Source organism: Cololabis saira, unplaced genomic scaffold, assembly GCF_033807715.1.
Source record: "Cololabis saira isolate AMF1-May2022 unplaced genomic scaffold, fColSai1.1 scf032, whole genome shotgun sequence".
Classification (NCBI taxonomy): domain Eukaryota; kingdom Metazoa; phylum Chordata; class Actinopteri; order Beloniformes; family Belonidae; genus Cololabis; species Cololabis saira.
In genome coordinates this window covers 395001-405000 of record NW_026906196.1, presented here as the reverse complement: position 1 = coordinate 405000, position 10000 = coordinate 395001, and the positions used below count along the sequence as shown (strand labels likewise).

Here is a 10000-nt window from a genome sequence, read left to right as displayed (position 1 = left end):
TGCAGTGGTGAATGTAGATGCCCATAAGTGCTATCCCATTAACTGGAAATAAATAAAACATAAAAAAAACAAATTAAGGAGATGAAAAGAAAATTAAGGGAGGGGGGGGTCAGTCGGTGGGTAGAGTCTTCAACGCGGTAAAGTGGTCTATGAAAGATTGCCATTTGCGAACGAATTTAGCTGCGTTGCCTTTTAAAGAGTATCTCACCTTCTCCAATTTAAGAAAAAACATAACATCACTAAGCCAAATAGAAATAGACAGGGACTTGGGGGATTTCCATAGAAGTAAGATACGACGTCTTGCTAAAAGGGATGTGAAAGCCAATACTTCTGACTGTGTGGGGCTGATATGTGAGGAGTCAACAGTGAGTCCGAATATTGCTAAGAGAGGGGCCATAACAACTTTTTTACCTAGAACTTTAGACATGATCACAGAATAATCACTCCAAAATTTCTGTAACCTAGGACAGGAGAAAAACATATGACTTAAATTGCATGGAGAACCCTGGCATCTGTCGCATAGGTCTGCAACATTCGGATATATTTCCGATAATCGGGATTTTGATAGGTGGGCTCTATGCAGCACCTTAAATTGAATAAGTTCAAATCTAGCGCAAGGCGTGCTAGATCGTATGCTACGGATAGCTTTATCCCACAGCTCCCCTGTGAAGTCAAGGCCCAACTCTCGTCCCCAACCCTCCCGAGCTTTATCTACAGAATGATCATCAAATGTCATACACAGTGTATATATCTTAGATATCAGAGATTTTTGACTGAGTTTCATTGTTAGAAGATCATCCCACGGTTGGTTAGCAGGAAGGGAAGGGAAGCATGGAAACAGAGCAGAGGCGCAGTGTCGAAGCTGGAAGTAGCGAAACAAATGGGAGGCAGGCAAATTGAACTTTGACCTCAGATCTGAAAATGTGGAAAAGATACCATCCTTATATAGATCCCTGAAGTGCTTAATGCCCCGGTTGTACCAAATCATAAAAGTGGTGTCTATTAGTGATGGAGGGAACAGATGATTCTTAGTAACAGGTGTATAGATGGATGGAGAAGCAAATTTAAAGTGGCGCCTAAACTGTGACCAAATCTTAAGGGAGGAAAGCACCACAGGGCTATTTGTAAACTTAGAGGGATTCAATGGTAAAGAGGAGGAGAATAGGGCCGTTACAGAGGATGAAGAGAGTGACTGAGCCTCCAATCTGCACCATAATAACTCAGGAGACTGAAGCCAATAAATTAGTTTGTGAATATGCGCTGACCAATAGTAAAGCATAAAGTTTGGTAGTGCTAGACCCCCATTAAATTTAAATTTTTGGAGAAGCGAATACCTCACTCTGGGTGTCTTACCGGCCCATAAAAAGTTGGAAACAATTTGGTCAAGTGATTTAAAAAAAGATTTTGGTAGAAATAAAGGAGTGCATTGGAACAAAAAAAGAAATTTAGGCAATACAGTCATTTTCACTGTGTTAATTCTTCCTATCAGCGACAGTGGTAGGGAGTTCCACCTCTGTAAGTCCGCCTTCACTCGAGTTACCAGTGAGGAAAAATTAGCGGTGAAAAGAGAGGGCAGAGTGCGGGTCACATTAATCCCTAAGTATCTAAAGCCCGACGGGCTGAGTTTAAAGGGGATATCAGATTGTTTGAGTTGTAAAGCAGAGGAGTTTATGGGGAAGCATTCACACTTGTGAAGATTGACCTTATAGCCGGAGAAGGATCCATAATTCTTCAACAGAGATAATATTGGTGCGATGCTGGTTAAAGGGTCAGATACATATAAAAGGAGGTCGTCTGCATAAAGTGACAATTTAAGTTCCACATTGGACCTAGAGACTCCGCGAAATAGAGGAAGAGTTCTTAAAGCAATTGAAAGTGGTTCGACGGATAGAGCGAATAGCAAAGGGGAGAGAGGGCAGCCCTGTCTCGTGCCACGTGATAATGTAAAATAAGTGGAGTAGTTGTCATTGGTGTGAATGCTGGCCTGAGGGGAAGTGTAAAGAAGTCTAATCCACGATATAAACCTGTGTCCAAATCCGAATTTATGAAGTGTTGCAAAAAGATAGTTAAATTCGACATGATCAAAAGCTTTCTCAGCATCAATTGCGATAACAACTTCAGGGAGTGGAGAAGAATCTTTAGAGAGAATCACATTAAGAAGTGTACGAACATTATAGAAGAGCTGGCGTCCCTTGATGAAACCATTCTGCTCCTCAGATATGATGCTAGGAAGGATCTTATCAAGACGAATTGCTAGTGCTTTGGCTAAAATTTTGACATCTACATTCAGTAAGGACAAGGGCCTATAAGAAGTGCATGATTCAGGGTCTTTGTCCTTCTTCAAAAGGAGGGCAATAGACGCCTGCATTAAAGAGGGAGGCAATGAGCCATGATCAAGGGACTCATTGTACATTGAAAGTAAAAGGGGGGCTAATTTGTCTTTGAATTTTTTGAAAAACTCAGCTCCGAACCCATCGGGACCAGGGGCCTTGTTGCTTTGCGTAGCTTCAATGGCGGCGGCAATTTCTTGCAAGCTGAAAGGAGCATCGAGGCCATTAGCCACATCCAAATTAATAGTAGGGACAGTGATATTATCAAGAAAGGAGGTCATTTCTGCTGTGTCAAGTGGAGATTCTGACTCATAGAGAGAGGAGTAGTATGATTTAAAAATTGTGTTGATGGCGATTCGATCGGTGGTAAGTGTGCCATTAGAATCTCTAATGCTGGGAATCAGTCTCGACGTTGCTTGCCTTTTTAATTGGTGAGCCAATAACCTGCTTGGTTTATCGCCGTGTTCATAATAGTTGGCATGAGCGCGTAATAGGAGCCGTTCAGAATCAGCTGTCGCTATAAGATCGAATTTTGACTGCAAATCAAGCCGTTGTTTCAGTAAACTCGGACTCGGGTTAACTGAGTTTAGTCTGTCTGTGTCCTGAATTTTAGATGTGAGCTCCTGTAATTTAGCCCTGCGGATTTTACTGGCGTATGCTGAATAAGAAATAATCTGTCCTCGCAAATATGCTTTGAGTGATTCCCATACTAGCGAAAAACTGGTAGAATCTGTTTTTTTTAATGCATTGAAATCATCTATTGAAGCAGATATAGAGACATTAAATGCATCGTCGGATAAAAGCAATGGATTAAACCTCCAGGGAGAAGAAAAACGGGGGCGCTCAGACCATGTTATATTCAAAGTTAGAGGGGCGTGATCCGAAATAACAATTGGGTGGTATACGACAGAAGTAACTTTGGGGAGAAGAGAGCCATCAACAAAACAATAGTCAATACGTGAATATGACTGATGTACTTGTGAAAAAAAAGAGAATTCCTTATCTCCAGGATGTGAGACCCTCCACGGATCAACAAGCCCGTTCTTGATTGTAAAATCGGTAATAGATTTTGACATAGAGGATTGAGTCAAAGTACGAGGATTCGAACGGTCCAAAGAAGGATTAATAACACAATTCAGATCACCGCCCAGTATTGTAATATGCGTATTTAAGAAAGGGAGGTTGCCAAACAGCCTATCCGTAAAATTGGGGTCATCAAAATTAGGGGCATATATATTCACCAACAATACAGGGTTACAGTATAGAGTGCCCGCAACAATAAGATATCTACCATTCTCATCGGATATTGTCCTGGAGACGGAGAAATTGACTCTTTTGTTGATCAAAATTGCTACTCCTCTAGACCTAGAATCAAAATTTGAATGAAAAATATCACCCACCCAAGCTCGTTTGAGTCTGCAATTATCTTTATTTCGCAAATGAGTTTCCTGAAGGAAAGCTATGTCAGTGTCCAAGCGTTTCAAATGTGAAAAAATCTTTGATCGCTTAATTGGATTATTCACACCTTTCACATTCCAGCTAGTGAATGTAATGTTTGATCCAGTATCAAGCTTGCGCAGATTACGATCGTTCATAGGCATTCTCTGAGAGAAAATAAGACCGACTCACCCACCACCAGAGGAGATATAAGGAAAAGAGGTAAAAGGGAAAACCAAAACAAACAAAACTCAGGAGTATATACATACCTACAGAGACAAAAAGCCAACATCCCATAACCCCCGCCCACCCACCCAGCGCACATTAGATGATCCCATCCCCAAACGATGGAAACAGCCGTGCTGGCTTCAAAGGAAGCCATTCTCGAAAAGAGATGCTTTCGACTATAAAGCTAAATACAAAAACAAAAACAAAATTAGCTCCTGCAGAGTTAAACCCTTAAAAAAAAAAAATAATAAAATATGAGGCATATGAAACCATCAATCTAAGCCATTCTGACGATCGCTGTCTTGTCAGGGTAACAACAAACGTAAATTAGGGAGACATTTGGCCTATAGAACAATAATATATACATATATGCACTCACACACCCACACAGACACGCACACACATGCACACAATTTAAGCAAAGACAGGGGTGCGTGCATATTTTCTTATCAAGGCATCATACCAGATAAATGATTAGGCCATCAATTTAAAACAGTGTTGTTCCCATTGATAGTTAGAAGAGAAAAGAAAAAAAAATAAATAAATAAATAAAAAATAAAAAATAAAAAATTACGACATAAAGTCCCATTTTCTGAATTGACTCAGTCACTCACCCCGGGCCAGAGTCCCGCACGGACATCAAGCTGGATAAGTCGTCCCAGAAAACTAGCTGGTAGTCATTTTTTTTATTTTCCTGATGAATGCCAGGGCTTCATCTGGCGACGTGAAGTCACGTTGCTGGCCATCATGGGTTACACGCAGCCGGGCGGGATATAGCAATCCATACCGGACTCCTTCAATCTCCCGCAGCTGACGGCGCACGTCATTAAAGGCAGCGCGCGCCCGCGCTGTCTTGGCTGTGTGATCCGGGAACACGGAGATGCTCATACCCCGGACTTTGATCTGCTGCCGCTCTCTCGCCTTTCTCAGGATGTCAGCGCAGTCGGTGTAATAATGCAGCCTGGCCACTATTGCGCGGGGCCGCTCCCCGGGCTTCGGTCTCGGCATGAGGGTGCGGTGGGCTCTGTCCACCACCGGCTCAGCGTCGAGGGAGAAGGCTTCCGCCAATAGCCTGGAAACACCGGCTGCAGATGAAGAGTCAGGATCCTCCTCCGGGACGCCAATAATCCGTACGTTCTGCCGACGAGACCTTGACTCCAAATCCTCGCATCTGTCCTCCAGCCTCACATATTCTTTCGACAAGTGATCCACTTTTTTCTGGAGAGCAACGATGTCGTCTGAGCAGCTTGAGACGGACAGCTCCATCCCAGCGACCGTGGTCGCGAGACCCGCGACGTCCGCCTTCATGGAGGAAATACTGCCAGAAAGATCGGCTTTAAGAGAAAGCAGCTCGGACTTAATGGACGTTAAATTATCGGTAAGTGCTGCCTGAAGCTCTGACCGAATTATAGCTGCAACATCATTGCGGAGAGCGGAGAGGAGTTCGGTTTTAAGCCGGCTGAACTCCGCAGCTGGAACCTGCGCAGCGCAGGTGCTCTCCGGAGGAGGGGAATCACCGCGGGGCGAGGAGACGGCATGAGCAGCAGGCCGCGGGTTAGCTGGAGGGTTATTCCCCACTTTGAAGGACTTTGGAGGCATTTCCGTGGTAAGTTGTCGAAGTAACCGCGTTGAAAATAATTTAGTTAAAACCAAAGCCGTGGGAGTGATGCAAAAAGTGCCTATAAATGTTGAATTAAAATTAACCCTGCAGGAGCTCCGCTAATCACGTCTCACCCCATGTACAGCTAAGCCGGAAGCCTCGCTGTAAGCATTTTCAACCAGCAGAGAGCACTCTCGCTTAATCTACCCACACATATTTCAACGTGGTAACAGCGACAGCTCACGTCCAAAAGTGTTTTTCACATGGTTAAGGCACTTTAACTCCAACAAATAAACGCTTCTAAATTATTATCACCAACAAATCAATGACTTATTATATGACTTATCTTCAACTCCATATAAGAGGTATTTCAAGCAGCAGCTTCTGCTTACGGCCATACCAGCCTGGATGCGCCCGATCTCGTCTGATCTCGGAAGCTAAGCAGGGTCGGGCCTGGTTAGTACTTGGATGGGAGACCGCCTGGGAATACCAGGTGCTGTAAGTATTTTCAACCAGCAGAGAGCGCTCTCGCTTAATCTACCCACACATATTTCAACGTGGTAACAGCGACAGCTCACGTCCTAAAGTGTTTTGCACATGGTTAAGGCACTTTAACTCCAACAAATAAAACCAACAAATCAATGACTTATATTCTATGACTTATCTTCAACTCCATATAAGAGGTATTTCAAGCTGCAGCTTCTGCTTACGGCCATACCAGCCTGGATGCGCCCGATCTCGTCTGATCTCGGAAGCTAAGCAGGGTCGGGCCTGGTTAGTACTTGGATGGGAGACCGCCTGGGAATACCAGGTGCTGTAAGCTTTTTCAAACAGCAGAGAGCGCTCTCGCTTAATCTACCCACACATATTTCAACGTGGTAACAGCGACAGCTCACGTCCTAAAGTGTTTTTCACATGGTTAAGGCACTTTAACTCCAACAAATATGCGCTTCTAAATTATTATCACCAACAAATCAATGACTTATATTATATGACTTATCTTCAACTCCATATAAGAGGTATTTCAAGCTGCAGCTTCAGCTTACGGCCATACCAGCCTGGATGCTCCCGATCTCGTCTGATCTCGGAAGCTAAGTAGGGTCGGGCCTGGTTAGGACTTGGATGGGAGACCGCCTGGGAATACCAGGTGCTGTAAGCTTTTTCAACCAGCAGAGAGCGCTCTCGCTTAATCTACCCACACATATTTCAACGTGGTAACAGCGACAGCTCACGTCCTAAAGTGTTTTGCACATGGTTAAGGCACTTTAACTCCAACAAATAAAACCAACAAATCAATGACTTATATTCTATGACTTATCTTCAACTCCATATAAGAGGTATTTCAAGCTGCAGCTTCAGCTTACGGCCATACCAGCCTGGATGCGCCTGATCTCGTCTGATCTCAGAAGCTAAGCAGGGTCGGGCCTGGTTAGTACTTGGATGGGAGACCGCCTGGGAATATCAGGTGCTGTAAGCTTTTTCAACCAGCAGAGAGCGCTCTTGCTTAATCTACCCACACATATTTCAACGTGGTAACAGCGACAGCTCACGTCCTAAAGTGTTTTGCACATGGTTAAGGCACTTTAACTCCAACAAATAAAACCAACAAATCAATGACTTATATTCTATGACTTATCTTCAACTCCATATAAGAGGTATTTCAAGCAGCAGATTCTGCTTACGGCCATACCAGCCTGGATGCGCCCGATCTCGTCTGATCTCGGAAGCTAAGCAGGGTCGGGCCTGGTTAGTACTTGGATGGGAGACCGCCTGGGAATACCAGGTGCTGTAAGCTTTTTCAACCAGCAGAGAGCGCTCTCGCTTAATCTACCCACACATATTTCAACGTGGTAACAGCGACAGCTCACGTCCTAAAGTGTTTTGCACATGGTTAAGGCACTTTAACTCCAACAAATAAGCGCTTCTAAATTATTATCACCAACAAATCAATGACTTATATTATATGACTTATCTTCAACTCCATATAAGAAGTATTTCAAGCTGCAGCTTCAGCTTACGGCCATACCAGCCTGGATGCGCCCGATCTCGTCTGATCTTGGAAGCTAAGCAGGGTCGGGCCTGGTTAGTACTTGGATGGGAGACCGCCTGGGAATACCAGGTGCTGTAAGCTTTTTCAACCAGCAGAGAGCGCTCTCGCTTAATCTACCCACACATATTTCAACGTGGTAAGAGCGACAGCTCACGTCCTAAAGTGTTTTGCACATGGTTAAGGCACTTTAACTCCAACAAATAAAACCAACAAATCAATGACTTATATTCTATGACTTATCTTCAACTCCATATAAGAGGTATTTCAAGCTGCAGCTTCTGCTTACGGCCATACCAGCCTGGATGCGCCCGATCTCGTCTGATCTCAGAAGCTAAGCAGGGTCGGGCCTGGTTAGTACTTGGATGGGAGACCGCCTGGGAATACCAGGTGCTGTAAGCTTTTTCAACCAGCAGAGAGCGCTCTCGCTTAATCTACCCACACAATTTCAACGTGGTAACAGCGACAGCTCACGTCCTAAAGTGTTTTGCACATGGTTAAGGCACTTTAACTCCAACAAATAAGCGCTTCTAAATTATTATCACCAACAAATCAATGACTTATATTATATGACTTATCTTCAACTCCATATAAGAGGTATTTCAAGCTGCAGCTTCAGCTTACGGCCATACCAGCCTGGATGCGCCCGATCTCGTCTGATCTCGGAAGCTAAGCAGGGTCGGGCCTGGTTAGTACTTGGATGGGAGACCGCCTGGGAATACCAGGTGCTGTAAGCTTTTTCAACCAGCAGAGAGCGCTCTCGCTTAATCTACCCACACATATTTCAACGTGGTAACAGCGACAGCTCACGTCCTAAAGTGTTTTGCACATGGTTAAGGCACTTTAACTCCAACAAATAAAAACAACAAATCAATGACTTATATTCTATGACTTATCTTCAACTCCATATAAGAGGTATTTCAAGCTGCAGCTTCTGCTTACGGCCATACCAGCCTGGATGCGCCCGATCTTGTCTGATCTCGGAAGCTAAGCAGGGTCGGGCCTGGTTAGTACTTGGATGGGAGACCGCCTGGGAATACCAGGTGCTGTAAGCTTTTTCAACCAGCAGAGAGCGCTCTCGCTTAATCTACCCACACAAATTTCAACGTGGTAACAGCGACAGCTCACGTCCTAAAGTGTTTTGCACATGGTTAAGGCACTTTAACTCCAACAAATAAGCGCTTCTAAATTATTATCACCAACAAATCATGACTTATATTATATGACTTATCTTCAACTCCATATAAGAGGTATTTCAAGCTGCAGCTTCAGCTTACGGCCATACCAGCCTGGATGCGCCCGATCTTGTCTGATCTCGGAAGCTAAGCAGGGTCGGGCCTGGTTAGTACTTGGATGGGAGACCGCCTGGGAATACCAGGTGCTGTAAGCTTTTTCAACCAGCAGAGAGCGCTCTCGCTTAATCTACCTACACATATTTTAACGTGGTAACAGCGACAGCTCACGTCCTAAAGTGTTTTGCACATGGTTAAGGCACTTTAACTCCAACAAATAAAACCAACAAATCAATGACTTATATTCTATGACTTATCTTCAACTCCATATAAGAGGTATTTCAAGCTGCAGCTTCTGCTTACGGCCATACCAGCCTGGATGCGCCCGATCTCGTCTGATCTCGGAAGCTAAGCAGGGTCGGGCCTGGTTAGTACTTGGATGGGAGACCGCTTGGGAATACCAGGTGCTGTAAGCTTTTTCAACCAGCAGAGAACGCTCTTGCTTAATCTACCCACACATATTTCAACGTGGTAACAGCGACAGCTCACGTCCTAAAGTGTTTTGCACATAGTTAAGGCACCTTAACTCCAACAAATAAGCGCTTCTAAATTATTATCACCAACAAATCAATGACATATATTCTATGACTTATCTTCAACTCCATATAAGATGTATTTCAAGCTGCAGCTTCTGCTTACGGCCATACCAGCCTGGATGCGCCTGATCTCGTCTGATCTCGGAAGCTAAGCAGGGTCGGGCCTGGTTAGTACTTCGATGGGAGACTGCCTGGGAATACCAGGTGCTGAAAAAGCTTTTTCAACCAGCAGAGAACGCTCTCGCTTAATCTACCCACACATATTTCAACGTGGTAACAGCGACAGCTCACGTCCTAAAGTGTTTTGCACATGGTTACTCCAACAAATAAAACCAACAAATCAATGACTTATATTCTATGACTTATCTTCAACTCCATATAAGAGGTATTTCAAGCTGCAGCTTCTGCTTACGGCCATACCAGCCTGGATGCGCCCGATCTCATCTGATCTCGGAAGCTAAGCAGGGTCGGGCCTGGTTAGTACTTGGATGGGAGACCGCCTGGGAATACCAGGTGCTGTAAGCTTTTTC

General features: G+C 44.3%; 12 non-coding genes and 1 pseudogene across 12 annotated transcripts; all 13 read left to right on the top strand.

Moving 5' to 3' along the window:
- Nucleotides 1–5981: 5981 nt before the first annotated feature.
- On the top strand, nucleotides 5982–6100 carry LOC133429550 (5S ribosomal RNA). The gene has a single exon (XR_009774471.1). It is a non-coding gene; the product is annotated as a 5S ribosomal RNA (ribosomal RNA).
- Nucleotides 6101–6299: 199 nt separating this feature from the next.
- LOC133429198 (5S ribosomal RNA) lies at nucleotides 6300–6418 on the top strand. The gene has a single exon (XR_009774160.1). It is a non-coding gene; the product is annotated as a 5S ribosomal RNA (ribosomal RNA).
- Nucleotides 6419–6635: 217 nt separating this feature from the next.
- LOC133429148 (5S ribosomal RNA) lies at nucleotides 6636–6754 on the top strand. Its single transcript, XR_009774112.1, has one exon. It is a non-coding gene; the product is annotated as a 5S ribosomal RNA (ribosomal RNA).
- Nucleotides 6755–6953: 199 nt separating this feature from the next.
- Nucleotides 6954–7072, top strand: LOC133429526 (5S ribosomal RNA). The gene has a single exon (XR_009774449.1). It is a non-coding gene; the product is annotated as a 5S ribosomal RNA (ribosomal RNA).
- A 199-nt stretch (nucleotides 7073–7271) lies between these two features.
- On the top strand, nucleotides 7272–7390 carry LOC133429187 (5S ribosomal RNA). Its single transcript, XR_009774149.1, has one exon. It is a non-coding gene; the product is annotated as a 5S ribosomal RNA (ribosomal RNA).
- Nucleotides 7391–7607: 217 nt separating this feature from the next.
- LOC133429586 (5S ribosomal RNA) lies at nucleotides 7608–7726 on the top strand. Its single transcript, XR_009774506.1, has one exon. It is a non-coding gene; the product is annotated as a 5S ribosomal RNA (ribosomal RNA).
- A 199-nt stretch (nucleotides 7727–7925) lies between these two features.
- LOC133429677 (5S ribosomal RNA) lies at nucleotides 7926–8044 on the top strand. The gene has a single exon (XR_009774594.1). It is a non-coding gene; the product is annotated as a 5S ribosomal RNA (ribosomal RNA).
- Nucleotides 8045–8260: 216 nt separating this feature from the next.
- On the top strand, nucleotides 8261–8379 carry LOC133429175 (5S ribosomal RNA). Its single transcript, XR_009774138.1, has one exon. It is a non-coding gene; the product is annotated as a 5S ribosomal RNA (ribosomal RNA).
- A 199-nt stretch (nucleotides 8380–8578) lies between these two features.
- LOC133429640 (5S ribosomal RNA) lies at nucleotides 8579–8697 on the top strand. The gene has a single exon (XR_009774558.1). It is a non-coding gene; the product is annotated as a 5S ribosomal RNA (ribosomal RNA).
- Nucleotides 8698–8913: 216 nt separating this feature from the next.
- On the top strand, nucleotides 8914–9032 carry LOC133429639 (5S ribosomal RNA). Its single transcript, XR_009774557.1, has one exon. It is a non-coding gene; the product is annotated as a 5S ribosomal RNA (ribosomal RNA).
- A 199-nt stretch (nucleotides 9033–9231) lies between these two features.
- On the top strand, nucleotides 9232–9350 carry LOC133429437 (5S ribosomal RNA). The gene has a single exon (XR_009774364.1). It is a non-coding gene; the product is annotated as a 5S ribosomal RNA (ribosomal RNA).
- A 217-nt stretch (nucleotides 9351–9567) lies between these two features.
- On the top strand, nucleotides 9568–9686 carry LOC133429274 (5S ribosomal RNA; annotated as a pseudogene).
- Nucleotides 9687–9876: 190 nt separating this feature from the next.
- On the top strand, nucleotides 9877–9995 carry LOC133429315 (5S ribosomal RNA). Its single transcript, XR_009774244.1, has one exon. It is a non-coding gene; the product is annotated as a 5S ribosomal RNA (ribosomal RNA).
- Nucleotides 9996–10000: the final 5 nt, after the last annotated feature.